General features: G+C 38.1%; 1 long non-coding RNA gene and 1 pseudogene across 1 annotated transcript in view; both read left to right on the forward strand.

Annotated features, from left to right (window-relative positions):
- LOC143646797 (uncharacterized) overlaps positions 1 to 6,454 on the forward strand; it is a 120,456-nt gene extending 114,002 nt beyond the window's left edge. Inside the window, exon 9 of the long non-coding RNA XR_013157624.1 lies at positions 6,326 to 6,454. This is a non-coding gene — a long non-coding RNA (uncharacterized LOC143646797). The remainder of the gene's footprint in view (positions 1 to 6,325) is intronic.
- Positions 6,455 to 8,165: 1,711 nt separating this feature from the next.
- LOC143645541 (E3 ubiquitin-protein ligase TRIM58-like) lies at positions 8,166 to 16,747 on the forward strand (annotated as a pseudogene).
- The last annotated feature ends 1,233 nt before the right edge of the window (positions 16,748 to 17,980 follow it).

Consider the following 17,980-nt stretch of genomic DNA (forward strand, 5'->3'; position numbering starts at 1 on the left):
TATTGCTGGGTCGTATGGCAATTCTATATTCAGCTTTTTGAGGAACCGCCAAACTGCCTTCCACAGTGGTTGCACCCTTTGACATTCCCACCAACAGTGGATTAGTGTGCCTCTTTCTCTGCATCCTCTCCAGCACTTGTCATTTTCTGTTTTGTTGATAATGGCCATTCTGGTGGGTGTGAGATGATATCTCATTGTGGTTTTGATTTGCATTTCTCTAATGGCCAGAGACATTGAGCATCTCTTCATGTGCCTCTTGGCCATCCGTATTTCTTCTTCTGGTAGGTGTCTGTTTAAGTCTTTTTCCCATTTTGTAATTGGGTTGGCTGTCTTTTTGTTGTTGAGTTGAACAATCTCTTTATAAATTCTGGATACTAGACCTTTATCTGATATGTCGTTTCCAAATATTGTCTCCCATTGTGTAGGCTGTCTTTCTACTTTCTTGATGAAGTTCTTTGATGCACAAAAGTGTTTAATTTTGAGGAGCTCCCATTTATTTATTTCCTTCTTCAGTGTTCTTGCTTTAGGTTTAAGGTCCATAAAACCGCCTCCAGTTGTAAGATCCATAAGATATCTCCCAACATTTTCCTCTAACTGTTTTTTTTTTTTTAAAGACAGAGAGAAGGAAGGAAGGATAGAAGGAAGGAAGGAAGGAAGAAAGGGAAACATTTTTAAACATTTTCTTGTTTTATTGTATTCTGTTTCTCCGTTTTTGTTACATGGGCTGGGGCCGGGAATCGAACCGAGGTCCTCCGGCATAGCAGGCAAGCACTTTGCCCGCTGAGCCACCGCGGCCCGCCTCCTCTAACTGTTTTATGGTCTTAGACCTAATGTTTAGATCTTTGATCCATTTTGAGTTAACTTTTGTATAGGGTGTGAGAGATGGGTCTTCTTTCATTCTTTTGCATATGGATATCCAGTTCTCTAGGCACCATTTATTGAAGAGACTGTTCTGTCCCAGGTGAGTTGGCTTGACTGCCTTATCAAAGATCAAATGTCCATAGATGAGAGGGTCTATATCTGAGCACTCTATTCGATTCCATTGGTCGATATATCTATCTTTATGCCAATACCATGCTGTTTTGACCACTGTGGCTTCATAATATGCCTTAAAGTCAGGCAGCGCGAGACCGCCAGCTTCGTTTTTTTCCCTCAAGATGTTTTTAGCAATTCGGGGCACCCTGCCCTTCCAGATAAATTTGCTTATTGGTTTTTCTATTTCTGAAAAATAAGTTGTTGGGATTTTGATTGGTATTGCATTGAATCTGTAAATCAATTTAGGTAGGATTGACATCTTAACTATATTTAGTCTTCCAATCCATGAACACGGTATGCCCTTCCATCTATTTAGGTCTTCTGTGATTTCTTTTAACAGTTTTTTGTAGTTTTCTTTATATAGGTTTTTTGTCTCTTTGGTTAAATTTATTCCTAGGTATTTTATTCTTTTAGTTGCAATTGTAAATGGGATTCGTTTCTTGATTTCCGCCTCAGCTTGTTCATTACTAGTGTATAGAAATGCTACAGATTTTTGAATGTTGATCTTGTAACCTGCTACTTTGCTGTACTCATTTATTAGCTCTAGTAGTGTTGTTGTGGATTTTTCCGGGTTTTCGACGTATAGTATCATATCGTCTGCAAACAGTGATAGTTTTACTTCTTCCTTTCCAATTTTGATGCCTTGTATTTCTTTTTCTTGCCTAATTGCTCTGGCTAGAACCTCCAACACAATGTTGAATAATAGTGGTGATAATGGACATCCTTGTCTTGTTCCTGATCTTAGAGGGAAAGTTTTCAATTTTTCCCCATTGAGGATGATATTAGCTGTGGGTTTTTCATATATTCCCTCTATCATTTTAAGGAAGTTCCCTTGTATTCCTATCCTTTGAAGTGTTTTCAACAGGAAAGGATGTTGAATCTTGTCAAATGCCTTCTCTGCATCAATTGAGATGATCATGTGATTTTTCTGCTTTGATTTGTTGATATGGTGTATTACATTAATTGATTTTCTTATGTTGAACCATCCTTGCATACCTGGGATGAATCCTACTTGGTCATGATGTATAATTCTTTTAATGTGTTGTTGGATACAATTTGGTAGAATTTTATTGAGGATTTTTGCATCTATATTTATTAGAGAGATTGGTCTGTAGTTTTCTTTTTTTTGTAATATCTTTGCCTGGTTTTGGTATGAGGGTGATGTTGGCTTCATAGAATGAATTAGGTAGTTTTCCCTCCACTTCGATTTTTTTGAAAAGTTTGAGCAGGATACGTACTAATTCTTTCTGGAATGTTTGGTAGAATTCACATATGAAGCCGACTGGTCCTGGACTTTTCTTTTTGGGAAGCTTTGTAATGACTGATTCAATTTCTTTACTTGTAACTGGTTTGTTGAGTTCATCTATTTCTTCTTGAGTCAAGTTGGTTGGTCATGCCTTTCTAGGAAGTTGTCCATTTCATCTACATTGTTGTCTTTATTAGCATAAAGTTGTTCATAGTATCCTGTTATTACCTCCTTAATTTCTGTGGGGTCAGTGGTTATGTCTCCTCTTCCATTTCTGATCTTATTTATTTGCATCCTCTCTCTTCTTCTTTTTGTCCATCTTGCTAAGGGCCCATCAATCTTATTGATTTACTCATACAACCAGCCTCTGGCTTTATTGATTTTCTCAATTGTTTTCATGTTCTCAGTTTCATTAATTTCTGCTCTAATCTTTGTTATTTCTTTCCTTTTGCTTGCTTTGGGGTTAGTTTGCTGTTCTTTCTCCAGTTCTTCCAAGTGGACATTTAATTCCTGAATTTTTGTCCTTTCTTCTTTTTTGATATAGGCATTTAGGGCAATAAATTTCCCTCTCAGCACTGCCTTTTCTGTATCCCATAAGTTTTGATACATTGCATTTGCATTTTCATTTGCCTCAAGATATTTACTGATTTCTTGTAATTTCTTCCTTGATCCACTGGTTGTTTAAGAGTGTGTTGTTGAGCCTCCATGTATTTGTGAATTTTCTGGTACTCTGCTTATTATTGATTTCCGAGTTCATTCCTTTATGATCTGAGAAAGTGTTGTGTATGATTTCAATCTTTTTAAATTTGTTAAGACTTGCTTTGTGACCCAGCATATGGTCTATCTTTGAGAATGATCCATGAGCACTTGAGGAAAATGTGCATCCTGCTGTTGTGGAGTGTAATGTCCTATAAACGTCTGTTAAGTGTAGCTCATTTATTGTAATATTCAAATTCTCTGTTTCTTTATTGATCCTCTGTCTAGATGTTCTGTCCATTGATGAGAGTGGGGAATTGAAGTCTCCAACTATTAAGGTAGATGTGTCTATTTCCCTTTTCAGTGTTTGCCTCATGTATTTTGGAGCATTCTTGCTGGGTGCATAAATATTTATGATTGTTATGACTTCATGCTGAATTATTCCTTTTGTTAGTAGATAGTATCCTTCTTTGTCTCTTTTAACTGTTTTACAATTGAAGTCTATTTAGTTGGATATTAGTATAGCTACTCCTGCTCTTTTCTGGTTGTTATTTGCATGAAATATCTTTTCCCAACCTTTCACTTTCAACCTATGTTTATCTTTGGGTCTAAGATGTGTTTCCTGTAGACAGCATATAGAAGGATCCTGTTTTTTAATCCATCCTGCCAGTCTATGTCATTTGATTGGGGAGTTCAATCCATTAACATTTAGTGTTATTACTTTACAGGTAGTACTTTCTTCTACAATTTTGCCTTTTGGATTTTATATGTCACATCTAATTTTCCTTCTTTCTACTCTCTTCTCCACACCTCTTTCTTTTGTGTTTTCATATCTGTCTCTAGTGCTACCTTTAGTATTTCTTGCAGAGCTGGTCTCTTGGTCACAAATTCTCTCAGTGATTTTTTATCTGAAAATGTTTTACTTTCTCCCTCATTTTTGAAGGACAATTTTGCTGGGTATAGAATTCTTGGTTGGCAGTTTTTCTCTTTTAGTAATTTAAATATATCATCCCACTGTCTTCTTGCCTCCATGGTTTCTGCTGAGAAATCTACACATAGTCTTATTGGGTTTCCCTTGTATGTGATGGATTGTTTTTCTCTTGCTGCTTTCAAGATCCTCTCTTTCTCTTTGGCCTCTGACATTCTGATTAGTAAGTGTCTTGTAGAACGTCTATTTGGATCTATTCTGTTTGGGGTATGCTGCACTTCTTGGAGCTGTAATTTTAGGTCTTTCATAAGAGTTGGGAAATTTTCAGTGATAATTTATTCCATTAGTTTTTCTCCTCCTTTTCCCTTCTCTTCTCCTTCTGGGACACCCACAAAATGTATATTTGTGCACTTCATATTATCATTCAATTCCCTGAGTCCCTGCTCATATTTTTCCATTTTTCCATATGGTTTCTGTTTCTTTTTGTATTTCAGATGTTCCATCCTCCAGTTTACTATCCTATCCTCTGTCTCTCAAAATCTACCATTGTAGGTTTCCATTTTTTTTTCATCACTTCTACTGTGCCTTTCATTCCCATAAGTTCTATGATTTGTTTTTTCAGACTTTCAATTTCTTCTTTTTGTTCATTCCTTGCCTTCTTCATCTCCTCCCTCAGTTCATTGATTTGGTTTTTGATGAGGTTTTCCATGTCTCTTTGTATATTCTGAATTAATTGTTTCAGCTGTTGTATCTCATTTGAATTGCTGGATTGTTCCTTTGACTGGGCCATATCTTCAATTTTCCTTGTGTGATTTGTTATTTTTTTCCAGGTGTCTAGACATTTAATTACCTTAATTAGTTTATTCTGGAGATTGCTTTTACTTCTCTTACCTAGGGTTTTCTTGCTGGATGAATTTGTTGTCTATCTGTTTTTTGACATTCAGTTCAACTTTTTCTGGACCTCTAGCTTAGGTTTTGTTTAACAGAGGATAATTTTTCGGTTCTTGTTTTCTTCTTTCTTGCCCTGCCTGTATGGTACCTTCTGCCCCCACACCCTTAGGAGGGTCTATGTAGGTATTATAGACTCCAGCCAAGTTTTCCCAAACTAAACTGGCCTCCTATCCGGCGGAAGGAGTCACCTGTGTCAGTTTTCCCTGAGGGTGAGACCCAGAAGGTTAAAAGACTTTCCTAAAAAGTCTCTGGGCTCTGTTTTTCTTATCCTGCCCAGTATGTGGTGCTTGTCTGCCTGTAGGGCCCACCAACATAAGATAATATAGTACATTTAACTTTGGAAGACTATGCCTGCTGGGGGCTGGGTGGAGACACAGGAGAGATTGTAGTCTGGTTTTAATGGCTTCAAATTGCCAAGCCCTGGTGTCTGAATTCCTTGATGGAGGGATTCCACCTGAGTTGCGCTTCACCCCTCCCCTGGGGAAGGCACAGGTGGGAGATAAGCCCAGAAAGCAGCCCATTTCTGCCTATGCCTGGGGCAGTTGCAGCCCGAGAAGTCCCACTGCTGAATCCAGAGGCAGCCAATCCTCCATAGAAACACAGCCACTAAAACCTCCATTTCCTCCCCTTTCATCTTTTTCTGTTAGCCCAATCAGCAGCCTCTGCCTTGACCAGTTTCACCTGAGCTGGGGGCTTATTTTTAGTAGTCAGAATTTGTTAATTAATGCCATAATTGGTGTTTGGTTGGACTTAGCCCCTGCTGCTGTTAAAGTCTCTTTCCTTTCCCCTCTGGGAAGCAGCCTGTAGGGGGAGGGGTACCTGCCACCACAGCTTGGGGAACACCTTTCTGGGGAGGCTCACAACCAGTCCAGCTGGTCAAGACTGGGGTATGCTGTGTATCTGGTCACTGACGTGGCTCAGGGAGCTGCTCTGTATTGTTTCTGGTTATTTAGTAGTTGCTCTGGAGGACGAACTAAAACACGCACATTGCTAAGCTGCCATCTTGGCCACACCCCTTAATGAATCTCTTTTATACAAGCAAATCCAATTCTGGTATATTGTATTCTGGCAGCATTAGCAAACTGACACATTTCTTAAGTTAAATAATTATAAAATAGAAAAAAAGTTCCAGCATTAGCCAGAATCATAGGGAGATAAAGCAAGATCATATTTTAAACAAGAAAATTCAGATCCTATTATTGAATTTAATTGAATATGGTCTTCTTTAAAATTCTGCCCTCTGTCATCCTCATATGCTAAACTGTACTGATTCCACTCATTCATTCATTACTTTACTTATTCAGCTATTATTTATTGATTCTCTGTATGTGCCAGGTAATATTCAAGGTACTGGAGACACGCATTGAATAAAGTGGTCAAAATACCCTGTTCTAACACAGCTTCCATTCTGTCTCAGTATTGTTCTCAGTTTTGCTATTTTTTCCATTTTCTTTATTTATGCACTACAGGCCAGGACTTATCTGAATCATGCAACATCTGCTAGCTTATTGAATCCTCTAAACATCCCTATAGATATGGCATAAACACTGTCCTAATTGTGTGTCAGAAGAAATGAGGCACAGAAGGATGAAATTGTCTAAATCCTCTCAGCCAGCAAGAACTATAACATTCAGCCTGGAACCAGGTTCTGCTTTCCTGTTGTTTAGCCCACTGCCTTTTGCTCTCTTCATGGTTTTAATGTTTTGCTCCTACCTATCTATGTGTGTTCTTAAACAATCTATCAGTTTTAATTTTTTGTCTAACCTTTAGACCTTGCTCACTGTCAAAGCTCTATGCCAAGTCTTTCTCCTTACAGTAAGGACCCCTGAAACTTACATGAGATTCCTGACATGAGTTATGTGGCCCCACTCCTTTCAGAAATTTTATCTGCTCACAGTTGTCCAGCACTTCAGCCAGCCTACCTGGCCTTCTCCCAGTATCTGGGTGCACACTACTCCCTTCTGCCTCATTCCACTCTGCATTCAGTGCCCTCTAGCTGAGCAGCCCTGCCAAAGATTCACTTCCTGCTTGCCAGCTCTACTTATCCTTCAGATATTGGTTTAAAAACTTCCAAGACCCTGTCCCTAATGCTGCAGACTAGTGTGAGATCCCCTTGTATAGTCCCACAGCATTGCTGTATTTCATTTTTCCCAGTAATTAGTTTGTAATTATGTATTTGCCTCATGAGATGTTGACCTCTCCCCGTTAATGCTAAGGCTCCTTGAGAAACACAGCCACATCCATTTTGCTCACCACTGTGCCCTCTGTACTTGGTACCACCAAACTTGTGCTGATTGAAGAAGGTAAGGATTAAATGAATTGCTTCAGGTTTGTCCATCTATCAATTTTGAACACATTACTATTGAAATTACATTTTACTCAGATGAAACCTTTGTACTTTTCTACTTTCTTAATGACCATCCTGATTCAGTCTGCCATACAGCAAAGGCATCCTCTCTGCCAAACCATATTCTTCCTTCTATGTCTGTCTCAGCCTCCCTGGTTCTATAGGTATAGCAGGAAATGCCTCTACTTGAATTATTCCTTCTTGAGGGTGTCTTGGCCTAAATGTATTTTGCAACAATCACAGTACATGTGTATTTGTTTTAGTATCTTTGCCACCTGGACCAAATATTAATTTACATGTAATGAATTATTCCTGGGGCAAAATCTTATCATTATACACATGCATTCTGTCATCTCCCCTTTATACATTGTCTCATTTCTTTATGATGAAGTAATGAATTGAAGATAGAAAGTAGAGGTTTTCGAAAAAGATTACAGAAAATGATTTTTATCTGGATGATGATATCATACTCCATGACAAACCCTGGCATCTGCCCTTAATTACTTGTTAAAGAGTGCTTTGAAAGCTATTATATCTTTTCCTTCTTTTCTTTGTTTATATATTATATTATACAATAAAAAAGTTAAAAAGAAAAATTAATTTTGAGTATGAGGAAGGGACATTCCAGGGATACTTGAGCAAATAATGGAAAGGAAGACATAAAATGTTCTCCAAAGTTATTCACAAATGGAAATAGGTGATTATAATTTCCATTAGGTCCAATAAGAGGAATTCCAATTAGCAATATTCACTTTCCTGTATATTGAGGGGTATTAGAATGTTTACTTTATATTTGTGGTTGAGCATGTCTAAAATAAAGTGTTTCACAGGGTGGGCTTATTTGGACTTGAATCTGAGCCGGTGCAAAAACCCATCCCATGCTTACTTCTCCTGAAACTGTGGATTCCTCCCCTTGTGTGTCAGACCACAAGAGGAGATATTGGGGTAACCAAGGAAAGGCAATGCTGCTATCAGTGGGGCCAGGTGATGTTGGGCAAGCCTGGCCCCCAGGCTGCCAAGGGACTGGCTGCAGGAAGAGGTCTTCTGTCTGGATTTTCAGGCAGGACCCCATTACTATTGACTGCAGCCACAGTTTCTGCCTCAGGTACATCTGAGTTCTGAAAGAAGGCAGACAGTGCCCAGAAGTGCAACTGTGCTTGTCTGCAGTGCCTTGGCTGCTTCTGCAGGAAGAGTTTTTAGCCCAACAGGCAGGTGTCCAGCATGGTGGACAGTTTGCTGCAGCTGGTGCTGAGTGCTGTGGCCTGTAGAGACACATCTCTGTGAGCTGCATTGGAAAAGTTTACCTGCTTCTGCAAGGAGGAGCAGGTGGCCAAGGAGGAGCACCTGGCCACTGTATTGGATCTGTGACAACAGCCCTTAGCACCTGAACCACCACACTGTGCCCCTGAGGGAGGCCACCAGAGTCTACCTTTTGAGAGCCACTGTGCCCTACATTCCCAGCACTTGGAGAGGACTCATTTGGGATCTGGGCATGCTGCTTTGACAGAGGAACAGACTGAGGCAGAAATGTTAATTAACTGTCCAAGGAAACAGAGGCAAAGAATAGCACACAGTACTCCTGAATGATTCCTACCTCTTGCTTACTTCCTACTTCCCCATCTGCTGACAGCTCACACTCATGCTGGGAACCTCTTGATTTTAATTCTGGTGTTTCCCCTTTGGGATCTCTGCTCAGGCTCTGAATACCAACAACTCTTGGGGGTGCCTAGCTCTCCCATGATGCCTTGCCTGGCCATTTTATCTCATATTGGTCTTGTCCCTCATGTTGAAATGCTTCCACAGCTTAAACACTTCTATTAGAATTGCTTTCTCTAAAAGGTTCTCATTTATGGTGCATCATTATTACAAACTCTCTACAATAATGTTCATTCCTGTAAGGCCTTGCTATTTACATAATTTTTATAGTTTCACTAATGTTAATTGACATTTTTTGACATTGCTTAAGCATTACTTAAATAAACAATAGCACCTGGTTGAGCACACAAGTCTGACTACCTTCAAAATCTTAAACATGCATGCATTCCTGAAGCAGAAATGGAGTTGTTAAGCACATAGTCCATTCTTTATAAAACTAGTATTTGCAGGGTTTATTATCTGAAAACACTCAATAAGGAGCATGGCTGATTATCATCTTTGCATTCGTTGCACATAGAAGAGTACTTGGTCCCCAAAGGTGGCATCAGTGACAGTCTGTGTAGAGTTCTTCCTAGTGGTGCCCTTCAGAAGTCCTTGGGCACATTCTGAATGCATTTAGATTTTCAACATCCAGAACAGCTATCAGCATAAAGGAGGTCAAACTCATTCTCAACCCACTGGCATGATGAACCTTAGTTCTACCTTATTGTAATAAATTGCAAATATTTGTGTTTTATTACCATTAAGGTAATAAAAGGTTTGGTATATTCTCTCCTCAACATCTCTCTAAATCTACCTGGAAATATCTCTCATTAAACTTGTTTTTAATTTCTTTGTCACCTACTTATTTCAGGTTTTGGCTACTTTCTTCTTAGACTTTTGTGGTAGGTTCCTGCCTTAGTTTTATCCAGAAGTTATCATATAGAATGTGTGCATAATGTAATCTTTCAAAGAACTTCAATATATTTTCTGTATTCATTCAATACAACATAAAATATTTCTACACTCTTTAGTCTGTTCATCAAGGCTTTCTAGGACCCTGAGTTACATTTCACAACTCTCAAATTAACCCACTGTTAATTCCAACAAAATTAGCCTAGTCACTGTTGTACCAAAATATTAGAAGTGTTTTTCTTCTGCTTGCTTTGCCTAACATTTTGATTTTGTCTCTCTGAGTGTACTTTACACTACCTACAAGTGTCAGTGTGTTTATTTCTTCCTAACACCAAAACAAATGCTATGTTCTCCACCTTGAAAATGCTTCCATGAATTCTGTTATTTCATGTGCAACATTATCTACAACATTACTTCCATTCTCCTTTTAAAAACAATTTGCATATAAGACTTTTGTATGACTTTGGAAATAAAGTTTATTTTTCTATTAAACATGGGTGATATGTGAATACTTGTAGGTGTCTTATATAAAAATAAATATGTTTACCTCTAGCAGGTATTCTAGAGTTGAAAGGAGATTTAATTTTTAGTGTATTCTTTCCCTTTTAAAAATATTTTTATTGAGAAATCATCACACACATACAGTGTGTATATGAGTGTATAAGTGTATACAAGTGACTTACAATATTATCACGCAGTTGTGTATTCATCACTGTGATCATTTTTAGAACATTTGAAACACTCCAGAAAAAGAAATAAAAGGATAAAAGAAAAGCTCATGCATCCAATACTCCTTACCCCTCCCTCTCACTGACCACTAGTATTTCAATTTCCCCAATTTATTTTATCCTTTGTCTACCCTATTATTTATTTATTTATTATCATTTTTTACTCATTTTTCCATACCCTGGGTAAAACAAACATCAGACACAAGGATTTCACAGTCACAAAATCACATTGTAAAAGCAATATTGTTATACAATCATCTTCAAGAATCAAGGCTACTGCAGCACAGGTCAACAGTTTCAGATACTTACCTCTAGCCACCCCACTACACCATAAAACTGAAAAGTGATAGCTATATAATACATAAGAATAACCTGTGGGATAACCTCTCACCTCTGTTTGAAATGTCTCAGCCAGTGAAACTTTATTTTGTCTCATTTGTCTCTTCTCCCTTTTGGTCAAGAAGGCTTTCTCAATCTCAGGATGCTGGGTCCCAGATAATCCCAGGAGTTCTGTCCCACTTTGCCAGAGATTTACACCCTTGAGATTCATGTCCTATGTTGGGGGAGGGCAGTGAGCTCACCTGCCAAGCTGGTCTGGAGATAGAGGCCACATTTGTGCAACAAAAGAGATTCTTTGGGGGATGACTCAGGCTTAATTTTACATAGGCTTAGCTTCTCCTTTGCAGGAATAAGTTTTATAGGGTTGAAAACCAAGATCAAGGGCTAAGACCATTGGATGGTGTCATGATCAGGTTCATGTGTCAACTTAGCCAGGTGATGGTGCTCAGTCATCTGATTGGGCAGGTGCTGGCTTGTCTGTTGCTATGAGGCCATTGTTGGATTTAAATTATGTTTATGTTGACTATATCCACAACTGATTGCATTTATAATTAGCTAAGGGGAGTGTTTTCTGCAATGAGTGATGCTTAATCTAATCATAGAAAAGCTTCTAAGGATGATTTAGAAAACACAGTCACTCTTTCTGTTTCAGTTGGTGAGCCTCTCCTGTGGAGTCCATCCAGACCCTTCATTGAAGTCACCAGCTTCACAGCCTGCCCTATAGATTTGGACTCTTCCATACCCACAGTTATCAAGCCAGTCTCTCCTGAGAGTTCACTGAGGAACTTCATCAGAGTTACCAGCTTCTGGCCTGCTGTACAGACCTTGGACTTTTACTTTCCCACAGTTGCCCAGCCAGCCTCTCATAGGAGTTCATTGAGGACCTTCATTGGTTATCAACATGTGGCCTACCCTAGAGAACTTGGACTCTACATTCCCAAAGTTATGTGAGACACTTTTATAAATTTTATATCTATGGATATCTCCTGCTGATTCTGTTTCTCTAGAGAACTCTAGCTAAGCTTGGTACCAGGAGTGGGGTGCTGCTGTGGTTCACAAATACCAAACATATTTGAACAGATTTTTAAATGGATAAGGGGAAGAATCTGGAGGGGTGTGAGAAACTTTAGAGAAGATCTAAAATGCTTTGAAGAGACTGTTGGTATAAATGTGAACTCTAAAATATCTTTGATCAGGCTTTGGACAGAAATGAGGTGTGTATTACTGCAGATTGGTAGGAAGGTAATCCTTGTTTTAAAATGGCATATAATCTGGCAAAATTGACTAGTGGCTTTGGCTGGAAGGCAGACATTAAAAGCAGAAGAGATTTGCAAATTTAATATGGAAAGTGCAGCCTGGTTTCTGCTCACAGATTATAGTGAAATATGACAGGAGAGAGAAAAGCTGAAAACCAAACTGTTGGGTACAAAGAAACCAGAAATTGATGTTTTGTAAAATTCTGGGCTTCCAGGAGGGGAGACCCCAGAGAATGGTGCCCTCTGTGAGGAGTTGGCCAAATGTGGAAACAGTCAGCCATTTTAGAGAAAGTCAGGATTGTACATAGAGTTATCCAGGAAGGATTTGTAGGAACTCCTTATGTCTGATGGGCACTATCCAAGGCTACTGCATAGAAAGCCAATGAGTGTGTTGCACGATCTCTATAAAGAAAACCATGGCCAATTGGGTCTGAGAGGGACAGAGAAGGGACACATTGGAGGAAAAATAACTTCAGAGGTAAATCATGGAGACCGGGGTCTGAAGTCAAGAAGCCTCAGGCTAGGAGGGCAGACCCACTCAAGCATATGGAGAGGGTGACTTTCTCTGAAGGCAAAGGACAGGCATTCCACCACATTGCAGTGGAAGAGTCATGCCACCTCAGGCTTTGGGGAGGGTGGAGCTCATTCCTTGGGGTTGGGGAGTGCCTGGATGCCACTGCATGGAGGGGTTGAGCATGTGCCCCAGAGATGGTGGACAGCCTGGGTATAGCCACAATTCTTGGAGAGGGTGGAGCCAAGAAAAAGTTGATCTCCCTAATGTCCCCCATGTTGCATTCAGAGAGAGGCAAGCTGATGCTTAGACCCTTGGAAAAGGTGGGATATCTACTTTCTAAAGACCAAAAGATAAATGACTCTCACACTTTGAAATCTAATGGACTTTGTCCTATGGGTTTTCAAAGCTGCTTGGATCCTGTGATTCCATGTTCCTTCCAATTTTGCCTATGGAAATGAGTATATGTATCCTATGACTGTCCCTCCTTTGTATTTTGGCAGCAAATAACCTTGCTTGAATTTTCACAGGTCCAGATCCAGAGGAAAATTTTGCCTTAGGACTTTCCATTCCTGTAACTAACCTTGATGAGGCTTTGTAATGTTTTCAACCTTGCATTGCACTTGATTCTCACTGAATGTTTTAAAGTTTTCTGATATTGCAATAGAATGAATGGATTTTGTATATGGGGAAAACTTGTCTTGTTTAGGGTCCAGAGGGTAGAATATGCTGGCTCAAAAGGACTTATGTACCCTGAGAAAGTCATATTTTAATCCTAATCCCATTTAGTAAAGGCAGCCATTTCTTCTACTCCCTATTCAGTACTGTATGCTGGAAACTTTAATTAGATTATCTTCATGAAGATGTAACTCAGTCAATTGCAGGCATTAAACTTGATTTGATGGAGACATGTCTCCACCCATTCTATGTGGGTCTTGGTTAGTTTACTGAAATCCTATAAAGAAGAAGTATTTTAGCAAAAACTTCAGAATGCCACAGAACCATGAATCCTGAGACCACCAGCCAGTGACTTTTGGAGATGAAGAAGGAAAACACCTCCCAGGGAGTTTAATGAAACAAGAGCCTGGAGAGAAAGCTAGCAGATGCTGTCATGCTTGCCATGTGGCCTTCCAGCTGAGAGAGAAGCACTGAACATCTGCCCTATTGAACCAAGCTATTTTTCCCTGGATGCCTTAGAATGGACACTACTATAGACTTGTTTTAATTGGGATACTTTCTTGGCCTGAGAACTGCAAACTGCAACTTATTAAATTTCCTTTTTTAAAAGCCATTCCCTTTCTGATATATTGCATTCTGGCATCTAGCAAGCTAGAACAGATGGGTTGTCCGCACTGCTTGTGAGAATATCAGGAATTCCTCAAATGGGGAAGTTGAATATTTCCTTTTTCTGCAGTCCACCAAGGGGACACTATTCTCTGCCCAAACCACTCTGGGATCTATCAGGACATCACACCAACCTGTACAAACACACAAGGTCTCATGCCTTATTCAACATTCCATGCACTTATGTTGTTAAAATAAACTGATCATACAAGTTAAATTAGATAATGCCCTACCCAAAATATAAACTTTGCACCAAATAAGCATCTTTCCCTTTGGTCTCACACAGAAGGTGAAGTTTCACAATTGTATTATTTCTTTCCCTTTGAAAGTTTTTACCATGTGTGGTGTTTATTTTTCATTTATGCTGATTTACAAAATTTGTTGTAGACCACTGTTATAGTTTGCTAGCTGTTAGAATGTGATATACCAGAAATGGAATGGTTTTTAAAAGGGGTAATTTATTAAGTTGAAACTTTACAGTTCTAAAGTCAAGAAGCTCCCCTCTTCATCTCCAAAGGTTGCTGGCTGGTGTGCTCTGTGTGGTTCTCATAGGTCTCCCCAAAATGCTTCCTCTTTTAAAGGGTTCCAGTAAACTAATCAAGACCCACCTGCAAGGGATGGAGTCCCATATCCCTCTAATCCAAAGTTAATACCCACAATTGGGTGAGTCACAATTCCATGGAGATAACATAATCAAAACATTTCACCCTACATCATTGAATAGGGATTAAAATAAACTGTTGCTTTCACAAAATTGGATTAAGATCAGGCTGTGAATTTTTTTAGCAGACATAGATCCTTTCAAACCAGTACACACACAATAATGATAATTACTTTATATTTGTTTAACTATAATGTTAATGTAACTGAGAATTCAAAATTTAATGATGATTATAATTACTGAATCATAATATAGATATGCCCTTTTATTGTTCTGATATATTAGAATAGACAGAGGGATATACTTGATATTTCTGATCTGTAAACAAGCTGCTCTGGTCTCTGATAATGATTGTATAGCCTTTAACTTGTGCTCTTGTGATAGTAAAAACTTTGTGAATGACCCTTATTTGTACCCACTTTATTTGGTTTTTCAACTTTGGAGTTTTGTGATCACTAAAGATAACCCCTATTGTTTACTAATGAAGGGCCTTGGGTCAGTCCACAAGTGACCCATGTCAATTCCAGAGTTATCTTGATAACCAAAACTGGATCTAACCAAAATGGGTCCTCCTGACATACACTGTAGCTTAAACTTTAATTTAGAAATGTCCCATACCTCATTATAATACTGAAACCCATGTCCATCATGATAGTAAAGCTGCTACTTTCTTATATATGTTCTGTGACTAAGCATGTAATCAATTTGTACATACTTAGTAATAAGATCACCTCTAATTACATTATCTTGAGCCATTTTTCTCATTATCCTAAAACATGTCAATCTTTTGATACTATAAAACTGCCAGGATTACTGCAGATTAAGGAGATTGCTTTCTGAGGATAGGCATCTGAACTCCTTCTTTACACTTGGCAGTAAACTTTCTCTTTTTAAAACCCTGGTGTCTCAGGAATTGGTCATTGAGTGTATCAGGCAGAGAAATTACTGCCTTTGTATGATAACAATAATGCTAATAAACAATCTTTCTTATTATGAATACATATTTTGATAAATTGAAATATAAAGAGAGATGCAAGATCATCATTCTTCAATTTAGCACTGAGACATTTCATCAATTGTATTCATTCAGCAATTACTACCTAAGTTTTCTATATTCATTACAAGTCCTTTCTTCCCAAAACTGGTGTCAAATCACACATAAATTTCAACAGCACAATATAATTATTTTAATAATGCAATTTTAATAGCACAGTATTTCATGCCATAAAATATACTAAAACACCAATCTATTTCTATCTTTTTCAATAATTGCCCTTTTAATATTTTGAATAATGCCTCAGTACCATACATTTAATTAATTTGTTGGTTATATGCTTGTATTATCCATTTAAACTATATTTATGTTAGTGGTCAAACACAAAAGCTGTACTATTTCAGAACCATTTTAGTTGATTTTGTATTTCCTGAAATATATAGGTAATATTAGGTCACTGAATGCAGGTATCTGTAAAGGTTTCAGCATATCTTCTCAAAAAGGTAAAGCTCCAAATTGTCCTGGGACTTCTGAGGAAAGAAATTGAGGAAATTTTGACTCAGGAAGCCAATGTGGGAAATAAGTCTGTCCTTTGGAAGGTAAGGAGATATTGGGCCTTCAAGAAGTTCACTCATCCCATTCACCTACCACATTTCCCACTTTTCCAAGACTCTTGAACTCCGCCTGCTGAAGAACAAAATATCTTGGTACCATCCTGGATCCAACCCATTTTCTCAAGTTATATTGTGCATATGATTCTTCTCTTTATCTTTTTTTGTCATGAACACAATCCAAATGATTAATAAATAGCTTTACTGGTCTTGATCTTACTTTAAAACTCACTGCTGTATAATTAGCACACAGAATAGAGTGCCATGTTATTGGTTTAAAAGCAAAATTTTTGAATGAATAAATAATGAATTGGGCAGGCCACGGTGGCTCAGCAGGTAAGAGTGCTTTCCTGCCATGCCCGAGGACCCAGGTTCAATTCCCGGTGCCTGCCCATGCTAAAAAAAAAAAAAATAACAATAAGAATGAATATTTCACAACACTATGAAAGACAATATATAGCTAATTTGACCACCTACATAAAGAAGGATAATCTGATTTTGTAGCTTCTTTTCATGGCAGCATGTCCTTAGATACATATATCCTCTTTTCTACACCTTCAATTGATTTCCCCCTTACCCACCATTTTCATTTAAGTATGTTTGGTTACAATCAGGAATACACAGTTCTCAATCACATAGATTTTTTGCCTGTACTCAAAAACTTTTATTAGAGAAAATTGATTTCCCAATCTGAATTATTTTTGCTCAAGCATTTATAGGCCTAAATATAATGTAGTGAATAAGACATAGATTCTTCCTATTGTAGCTTTAGAGCTTGATAAGGGAAACAAATTGTTACACTAACAATCATTTAAACAAATTTCTAATAAGCACTTAAAATGAAAAGCATAAGCCACATAAGACTATGGAACAAGGCATTAATCTCTGCATGTGCAGAGTCAGGGAATCTTGGGCTTGTTTACTGAAGATCACTTTAGCTGTGGTAGGTAGAATTGTGGGGGAGGTGGCTAAAGTTAAGCAAGAAGATCTTGATGAAGCTCTTGGCTAAGATCTTGACCCAGCAACCAATGATAATGAATTAGACCAGGTGGGGGTAGCAGGAAAAGAGAGATAGGAGGATAAAAGTATATTTTGGATGTAAAACTTAGATTTGGTAATTAATTCAATGTGAGGAGAGAAATTTGGGAGAGTATAGAGACTAAGTTCTCCATTTCTCGCATAAGCCAGAGAGGGATGCTGTGTATAGTTATTTAGTTGGGGATTGCTGGAAGTGAAAACAGTTTAGGAGGGATGGTCATGAATTCAGTTTTTAACATGCTAAATTTCCAATGACTGTGAGATATCTGAGTGGGTATGTCAAACAGGCTGTTAGATATGTGGATCTCCAACTCAGAGGAAATGTTGCAGTTATAAATCTGAGAATCAATATCCTATAGTATCAGAAGCCCACAGCTTGATGAGATCATGGAAATAGAATGTGAACTGAGAAGGAAATTTACATAAAATCCTCCACATTTAAAAGTTGAATAGGTAAAGATAAAGCAATTGAAGAGACTAAGGAACAAACTACTCTAGAGGTAACAGAGAGCCAATAATGCTGCTAAAGATAAAAAAAAGCAATGCCATGATTTTGAGTTTCTCATTGAGTAGGAATTCCTGTATATTAGAGATTTAAATTGCAGATTAACAGACTGGTATTTCCTGTGCCACTTTTACAATATGAAAAAAATTAATTTCCCCATCATTTGACAATACAATTAAGAAAGTATTAAATAATATCTATGTTGCTAAAAATTGAAATGTTATGTGTAACATATGTTTG

The sequence above is a fragment of the Tamandua tetradactyla genome, chromosome 9, assembly GCF_023851605.1.
Source record: "Tamandua tetradactyla isolate mTamTet1 chromosome 9, mTamTet1.pri, whole genome shotgun sequence".
In the NCBI taxonomy this organism is placed as follows: Eukaryota; Metazoa; Chordata; class Mammalia; order Pilosa; family Myrmecophagidae; genus Tamandua; species Tamandua tetradactyla.